Source organism: Ovis canadensis, chromosome 18, assembly GCF_042477335.2.
Source record: "Ovis canadensis isolate MfBH-ARS-UI-01 breed Bighorn chromosome 18, ARS-UI_OviCan_v2, whole genome shotgun sequence".
NCBI lineage: Eukaryota > Metazoa > Chordata > Mammalia > Artiodactyla > Bovidae > Ovis > Ovis canadensis.
The window spans coordinates 33,275,900-33,284,197 of NC_091262.1; positions in this window are offsets into that span (position 1 = coordinate 33,275,900).

An 8,298-nucleotide genomic window follows, 5' to 3' on the forward strand; every position below is an offset into this window, starting at 1 on the left:
ATTGAAAGGAGTTGCCCTATTGGTACAACTCCCTAACAAACCATCTCAATTAAAGCAATTATCCTTCAATGAAAAAAAAATTTTTTTAAAAAGCAATTATCCTCCAATTAAAAAAACGACAAAACACCTTAGCACATCAAACAACAAACAGTCATTTCTTTGGCTCAACACATCTGTGACTGGGGCAGAAATCAGTGGGACGGCGTCTGTAGGTCCCACGTGGTATCAGCTGGGCAGTTTCAATGGAACTAGAGGATTAATTGCCTGGCTGCAAGTTGGGGCTGGCTGTGGGCTGGTCACTCAGCCTAGCCTGTGGGCCAAGGGCCTCCATTCCTCGATGCTTGAACTTCTGCAGACATGGCTGCTGGTTTCCTAGAACAAATGTCCCAAGAGACAGGAATAAGAAGCTGCTGTTTCTTAAGGTCTGGGCCTGGAAGCTGGCACAGTGTCATTTTTTTCTGTTCTATTGGTTAAGTATCACTGATTCAATGGACATGAACTTGGGCAAACTCCAGGAGATGGTGAGGGACAGGGAACCCTGCTGTGCTGCAGTCCATAGGGTGGCAAAGAGCTGGACATGACTTGGTGACTGAACAACAACAAAAATTGGTCAAGCAGTCACCAAGGTCAAATTCAAGGGGAGCGCACTGACTGAACTTCTTGATGAGAAGAGTCTGGAAGAACTAGGGTTGGGGAGCATGCTTTAAAATTGCTATAGCCAGTGAAACATGGGGAGATGTCTATCGAGAAAGATTTCTTTTTTTTTTTGGCTGCACTGCATGGTTCTCCCCCAGGAAGTGGAAGCTCAGAGTCTTAACCACTCGACAGCCGGGGAAGACCACAGGGGATATTTCTAAAAAAGTTTCCTTTGCTCCTCCAAAAGACATAGGCTTGACTGAATCACAATTGAGAGGCTGAGACATCCCTGGTGGTCCAGTTGTTAAGAATCTGCCTGCCAATGCAGGGGACACAGGCTCGATCCCTGGTCTGGGAAGATCCCACGTGCCACAGAGCAGCAAGGCCCACCACTAACAGAAGTCACTGCTATGAGAAACCTGCCCAACTCAGCTAGAAAGTAGACCCCACTTGCTGCAACCAGAGAAAGCCCACACACATCAATGAAGACCCAGCACAGCCACACACACACACGTACACACGGACCCAGTTAAAGAAACGGAGAGGCCAACATTAAGAAACGAGACTATCCCAACAAGAACAGGATGATTACACGCTTGATCCTTTATGATTATATTCTTAGTTTCATAAAATTTAGGGAAAGAAGACTATTATAATAATATTTCCTGTAGTTGTTATATTTGGGATCATAACTAAGCATGCCTAAATTACATTTAAGAATGTGAATTACACTTAAAATCCTGTAGAATTTCAATAGTTGATGGGAAAACTCAATACGGTCAAGATGTCGATCCTTCCTAAGTTAAAGTATATATACAATGCAATACCATTGAGACTGGAATTTAGACACAGATTCTAAAGTTCATCTGGGGGACTTCTTGACGGTTCAGTGGCTAAGACTCCACACTCCCAGTGCAGGGGGCCCTGAGTTGGATCCCTGGTCGGGCAATTGGATCCTATATGCCACAACTAAGAGTCTGCATGCTACGACTAACACCCAGTGCAGTCAAATAAACAAGTAAAAATAAATATTTTAAAAATTCATCTGGAAAAGCAAATGTGAAAAATTAACCAAGAAAATTGTGAGAGAGAAGAAATCTCATAGGACACAAAAACACATGTAAACGGACGTGTTGTAACACAAGCTTTAATAAGAAGAAACGGGAAAACCTTGAGTGTCCAACCACAGGGGAATAGTTAAATATGTTAGACAGTAGGTCTCAAACTTGGGCATGCATTAGGATCACCTGGAGATTGTCAGGCCTGCTCTCAGAGTCTCTGTAGACTGAGGGAGGGACGACTCCAGAATTTTGCGTTTCACAGCCATGAAAAGGAACAAATTCGGGTCAGTCGTAGTGAGGTGGCTGAACCTACAGTCTGTTATACAGAGTGAATCAGTCCGAAAGAGAAAAACAAATATTGTATATTAATGCATATATATATATGGAACCTAGAAAAATAGTACTGATGAACTGATTTACAGAGAAGTAATGGAGACACAGGGGACTCCCAGGTGGCGCTAGTGGTAAGGAACGAGCCTGCCAAGGCGGGAGACGTAAGAGATGAGGGTTCAGTCTCCGGGTTGGGAAGATCCCCTGGCAGAGGGCATGGCAACCCACTCCAGTATTCTTGGCTGGAGAATCCCATGGACACAGGAGCCTTATGGGCTGCAGTCCATGGGGTCCCAAAGAGTCGGACACAGCTGCAATGACTCAGCATGCGGGCAGTGCAGACACAGGTGCAGAGAACAGGCTGGTGGACACAGTGTGGGAAGGAGTTGCTGTTGTTCAGTTGCTAGGTCGTGTCCGACTTTTTGAGACCGCACAGACTGTAGTGCACCAGGCTCCTCTGTCCAGGGATTTTCCCCGGCAAGGGTATTAGAGTGGGTTGCCATTTCCTCCTCCGGGGGATCTTCTTGATCCAGGGATCAAACCTGCACCTCCTGAGTTGGCATTGAGTCATCTGAGAAGCCAGTACCCGGAGTATAATATCCAAACTGGCCTTCGAGTTGTCCCCAACCTTCCCCTCTGGCCACAGGCCTGGCCATTCCTGAGCCAGATGGTCTGTCACCTCCCAGAAGGTGGTTTCTCCACCTCCTTTGCTCGAATAAATCCTATTTGTCCTTCAGGACTGCGATTAGACATCATGGCCTCTGGAAAGTCGGGCTAAATACTCTCCTGCTTGTCCCACCAAATCCGCGGGTTTCATGCGGAGGTCGTCAGGAGGGAGGGGCATGAGGCTGGGTTGTTGCTCTGTGGTCTCCTCTCCTCCCTCCCTCAAGGGTCACTTGGAGCTGGCTATGGCCCTTGACAGGCATCACTGATCTGCTCGAGGCAGCCCTCTCCACGTAATGCCCCCCCCCCACCTAGGGTCCTCCCCTCCTTCACCTCCTCAAGGGCCCTAAGAGTGGTAACAGCCTGTGCTACATGCTAAGTCGATTCAGAAGTCACTTCAGTAGTGTCCGACTCTTTGTGACCCTATGGACGGTAGCTTGCCAGGCTCCTCTGTCCATGGGATTCTCCAGGCAAGAATACTGCAGCGGGCTGCCAAGCCCTCTTACAGAGGATCTGACCCAGGGATCAAACCCATGTTTTCTGCATCTCCTGCATTGGCAGGTGGGTTCCTTACCACTAGCACCAGCTGGTATATAGACACTAAGAGTGGTCACAGCCGAGCTGTGAGTCAAAGTGGGTGACTCAAAGCTGGGTTGGGCCTCTGGGGCCATCGTTTGAATGCCAGCTTCGCTACATGCTAAGCTGTGTGACAGAGGCAAGTTACTCAGCCTCTCTGTGCTTCAGTTTCTTCATGAGGCAAAATAGGATCAATAACCGTACTCCCTTCATAGAATTATTGTGAAAAGTAAATGAAGTAATGTATGTAAAGTGCTTAAAACTGTGCCTGGCACAGAATAAGTGCTCTGCATTGCTGTGTTCGCCTTTAGTCCTCTCCTGGCCTGACCCATTGCCGTATCCGTGCCCTCAACAGGGCTGTGGAACATCCCGCTCCCCCCGCCCCTCCCAGCACCCTTGTCTTCCAGCACCTGGCCTAGTAGAGTCAAATGACAACTGCCCATCAAATTGGATTTGCGCTAAGAAGGATTTCTGGCCATCATCTCATTCAGGGATAAACATGGATTCTGGCCTTTTCTCCCAGCTGGGGCATGAGGGGTGCTGAGCTGTGATTGCAGACTCTCCCTCAAATCTCTCTTCCTGCCCCAACCTCCAGTGCCACCCTGCACCCCAGCCTCCTGCCAGCTTCCAGCAGGGCAGATCCTAACAGCCCTGAATGGCACAGTGAGGAGGCACCTGGTGGTTGGAGTTGAGGAGCAGATGTGAGTAGTAGCCCTGTGAGCATCTGTTGCAGGGAGGGACGGCAATAAGCCAGGAGGGTCCAGCAGGGAGTGGCCAGAATGCACAGGGCCCCATAATCTGAGAAATGGAGGTATTGGGTTGCCACACCCAAGGGAGACAAGAAAGGTCCTCACATGCTAAAGAGGGACCTGAGGAAGGCAGGGGAGCCGAGGGCAGGGGAATGCCCTGGACAGGGAAGTTACCTGTATCTGGTCTGTTGACAATCATTCTTCCTAACGTTCGCCATGGCTCCCAAGCACCATGTCCAATGCCTGACCATCTTTGTGGCCGTAGTTCTGTGCTGACTGTAGAAGGTGACTCCAGCTCACGCCAGTGTGCCTATGCTAAGGACTCCCATGACCCTGACCTTCCTGGGTCATCTTAGGTCTCTGCACTCTCCATGCCTTGTACAAAGCCAGATGTTTCTGTCATTTCTTGTTTGCTGCTTGAAGGAAGCAATGAACTCCTATGGGTGGGTGGCTGGGGGTGGGGGCAAAGGGACAGAGGGATCAGATAGACCTGGGTTCAAATTTTTGTTCCTCAGGACTTCCCTGGTGGTCCAGTGGTTAAGAATCCGCCTGCCAATGCAGGGGACAAGGGTTTGATTCCTGGCCCGAGAAGATCCCACATGCCTCAGAGCAACTAAGCCCGTACACCACGACTACTGAGCCTGCACGCCTAAAGCCTGAGCTCTGCAACGAGAGAGGCCACCACAGTGAGAAACCCTCGCACCTCAACCAGAGAAAGCCTGAGCGCAGCACGGAAGAGCCAGCACAGCCATAAATAAACAAATAAACATTTCTGCTCCTCACCCACTGGCTGTGTGGCCTTGGGCAAGTCACTTAGCTCCTCTGAGCCTCAGTTTCTTTGTGAAATGGGAAGCCCAGTGTCTACCTCCCTGGATTGCTCTCAGGCTCAATGGGTTGCTGTGTACAAAGTAGTGGTGCAGCGGCTGGCTCGGCATAAAGGCTAAGTAAACTGATAAATTATTCCAAGTCTGCACATTCCTCAGTCTCACCCTTTCAGGATCCCATCTCTCCAGCATCTCCCAGGTCCCCTTTCACAGTGGCCTTCAATCTCTTTGGCATCAAGGATCAGTTTCATGGAGGACAATTTACCCACGGACCAGGGGTGGAGGCATGCTCTCAGGATGATTCAAGTGCGTTACACTTACTGTGCACTTTGTATTATTATTACATCAGCTCCACCTCAGATCATCAGACATGAGATGCCAGAGGATGGAGACCCCTGCCATCCAGTTCACAAACCGCTCCAGCCTCAGCCTGGTCCTCAGAGGTCCAGGCATAAAGACAGCAAGCTGCCCATCTTCACCTTGAAGGAACCCGGAGGCCAGCTCTTCTGTCCCCTATGGGGTCCTCCCCTCCTTCCCCATCCTTCATCTTGACAGGCCCCAAAGGATATCCCAGAGCACAACCCAAGCTGGAAGTTTCTGGAATTCATGGGACAAAGCCCCACACTACTAGGGGAGAGTTCCCAAGGCCTGGGTGCCTACACCCCCAGCCCGCCTGCTCCCTCGAACAAGGTCCGGCACCTCCTATTTTCCCAGCCAGGAGGCCTGCCGGTTCCCACATTACCACATGAATGGGCCACAAGCCCCCCCTGTCCACTCGAGCAAACAATTTGGCTAGCAAATTGACATAATTACGAGAGACAGAGAGGGAAGAAAGCTGCCCCCACCCGCACGCCCCCCACCCCCGCAGGCGGCTCCTGCCGAGCTCCTCCTGGGCTTTGTGGGCTGGGGCGCTCAGGGCTGATTAGAAACCTCGTGGCCTTTTCAAGAGCCCTAAGTGATTGGCCCCCTTAATCTGATTACAATTTGCGGAGCCCCTCCAGCCGCCTCTGAAGGGCTGTTCTCAAGCACCCTGCTCGATGGTGCGCACACACACGAGGACACGCACACACACACACACACACACTTAGCACCCACTCAGGCCTGCTGGTGGGGGCGCTGCCTCTTCTCTCTCCCCAGGCTCACCTCTTCAGTCAGGGACCTCTGAGTACCTCTGGGTCAGCCTGGTCTCTGCCTTCAGGACTGTTCCCCTTACGAGAGCCCCTAAATCTCAGACACAAGGACTGACGCTGCCCCTAACACCCTGGGTCACCTATCTTTTTTTTTTTCTTGATACAATTTTAAAGGTTGCTCTCCGTATACAGTCATCACAAAACGTTGATTCTGTTCCCCATGTTGCGCAATCCTTGCGCTTGTCTTATAGCCAATAGTTTGTACCTCCCCCACACCCTATACTGCCCCTCCCCCCCACCCCACCGGTAACCACTAGTTTGTTCTCTAGGTACTGGGTCACCTACCTTTCAAGTGGCCCACTCGGGCACCCTGCCCAGGCCAGGGGCACAGGTGTACACTCACACCCCATGGGCATGCCTCCCCTCATCCATTCCTCCTCAGACCGGCCACCCCGAGCATCCTGGACCAGCCTGCACGCCCACCCCACCACCAAGGGCAGCCCTCTCTCCAGAGCAGCTGTATTTCCAGGGCTTCTCGGCCTGCAGCTCCCAGGGGATTAGGCCCAGCAGGCAGCCTGGACACGGCTCACGCACAGGCTGCTCCAGCCACCCCCCCTGGGAACTCAGCTCGAAGGGCTACTCTCAATGGCCTCAGCCCTCCACTTTGTAGCTGTTAATCCCCGGGCTCAGCCACAATGGCCCCTTTTCCCAGAGTTGCTCCTGCCTCTCACAGGCCCTGGCCTGGCCTCCCACCCCAGTCGGAGCCCTCCTGGGTCACAGCTCCAGATGAGGGTGAGGTGGGGGACAAAGCTGGGCCGAGGCAGAAGGGGACAGAAGAGGGGACTTGGCCTTGTTAATGAACCACCCCACTTCAAGAGATGCAAAGTGGGCAAGTATGCAGGAGCAGGGAACATGCCCAGAGGCCTCCAGAGTGACCCCAGGTTGCTCCACACCCATCTTTCAGGCCACTTGTCCTGGAGGCCCAAAGAAGAGGTTCTCAGGGCTTCTCTGGTGGCTCAGAGGGTAAAGAATCTGCCTGCAATGCAGGAGACCTGAGTTTGATCCCTGGGTTTGGAAGATCACTTAGGGGAGGAAATGGCAACCCACTCCAGTATTCTTACCTGGAGAATCCAATGGACAGAGGAGCCTGGTGGGCTACAGTCCACAGGGTCACGAACAGTTGGACATGACTGAGTGACTCACACACACATGTAGGAACCCCACTCTTGTCTCACAGTGTCCTGAAGACCCCCATCTCCTGGCTGGACCAGAAGCCAGACAGCAAGGAATGTGGGGTCCAGGCTCAAACATTGACATCAGAGGGACCTGGGCTCCAGTCTCATTCTAGCACCACCTTTAACAAAACTGTAACCTTGGACTGGTTACTTATCCTCTTGGAAACTTCGTTGCCCATCTGTGAAATGCGCGCCCCCCCCCCCAAGTTGCTGGGAGGTTACATACCAGGACCTGTAATGTTAGCACAGTGCCTAGCACGCAGTCAGCGCTTCATCCGTGGCTGCTGGCATCACTTGTGAGTTGAGAACAGGAAAGGACTTATGGTAGAGCCACAAAGCCACAGAAAGGGAAAGTCTCCGGGTGCCCCTACAACCATGATGGAAACTCTGGACTCTGCAGGGCCGTGAGAAAACCTTCAGAGGTGGGCCTTCCAGGATAAGCCTCTCAACATTTTTAAGCCCTCACCCCCAATCACTTTGGAGTAGGAAATGGCAACCCACTCCAGTACTGTTGCCTGGAAAAGTCTATGGACAGAGGAGCCTGGCAGGCTACAGTCCATGGGGTAGCAAAGAGCCGACACAACTGAGCAGCTGAGCACAAACAGGGGCCCACCTTAATCCAGGTTGATCTCATCTCAAAATCCACCATCACCCTGGAGAAGGAAATGGCAACCCACTCCAGTACTCGTGCCTGAAAAATCCCATGGAAGAAGCCTGGTAGGCTACAGTTCAGGGGGTTGCAAAAGAGTCCGACGCGACTGAGCGATGTCACTTTCCCAATCACTTGACCTGAGCTAGTTTGGGGAACAGCGGTCCAGATCCGGGTCTCTCCCTGCTGGGGTCTGGGCTTGGGTTCCCGGGGCAGCCTCGATCACACAGAAGCGACTGCAGGACCTTCGCCCCCTAGAACTCCGGTCGTGTCATCAGGGGAAGGGGCCCGGCCCAGAACCCCCAAAACCTGGTCCTCGGCTGGGCCTCATACCGGGCGAGACTGCCCGCGGGACCTCGAGGACTCCAGATCTCCTCATCCGCACTCAGCCTCCCGCGCCGCCGCCCCTCCCGTGCCCTCGGGGGGCGTGCCGGGCTGGGCTGGG